The following is a 586-nucleotide window of genomic DNA, read 5'->3' on the forward strand; positions in this document are numbered from 1 at the left end:
GGGGTTTTTTTATTGCATAATCCTAAATTGGTGTATAGGGAAGATCACGTTACATCTGTCACATGATCATTCGAGGTATAGAATTACTCCTTTTAGGCTTGATCCACGACACTACTTTCAAGTGCTATTAAATGTTTGTAGTATATATGATGACTTAAAAAAACACACCCCATAACTACAAAGGAATTCATTCACTGCTGCTTCTCCAATGGATGACTTGATGCTACTTCATTACATTAATAATTTGAACACTATAGTATTAGTGGCAAAGAACGTGTCTTTTAGGAGAAATAGGGGAAAAAAACACCGTTTATAAATATTGTGCATATGTTCCGATGATCACAATCGCTTCCGTGTATGCGTACAGCATATAACATTTGAGGGATAAGTGTGTTGTTGAAACTACAAAATCAAGAAAAGAACTGCAAACCGTGACACCCAATACACAACAAAGGAAAGAAATCACAAAATAAGGGGGAAAAACAAAAAACAAATCTAAACACACCTATCCTGCCACACCGGTTCCCTCATGCTCGAACTTCCACCAAAATCACCCCCCCCATGATAGAGCCCTTTCCTCACCAGC

General features: G+C 37.9%; 1 protein-coding gene across 1 annotated transcript in view; it reads right to left on the reverse strand.

The window, feature by feature from the left end:
• The window catches only part of LOC119586583 (methionine aminopeptidase 2-like), a 50757-nt gene that overhangs the window by 15464 nt on the left and 34707 nt on the right, over positions 1–586 (reverse strand).

The sequence above is a fragment of the Penaeus monodon genome, chromosome 21 (genome assembly GCF_015228065.2).
Source record: "Penaeus monodon isolate SGIC_2016 chromosome 21, NSTDA_Pmon_1, whole genome shotgun sequence".
Lineage (NCBI taxonomy): Eukaryota > Metazoa > Arthropoda > Malacostraca > Decapoda > Penaeidae > Penaeus > Penaeus monodon.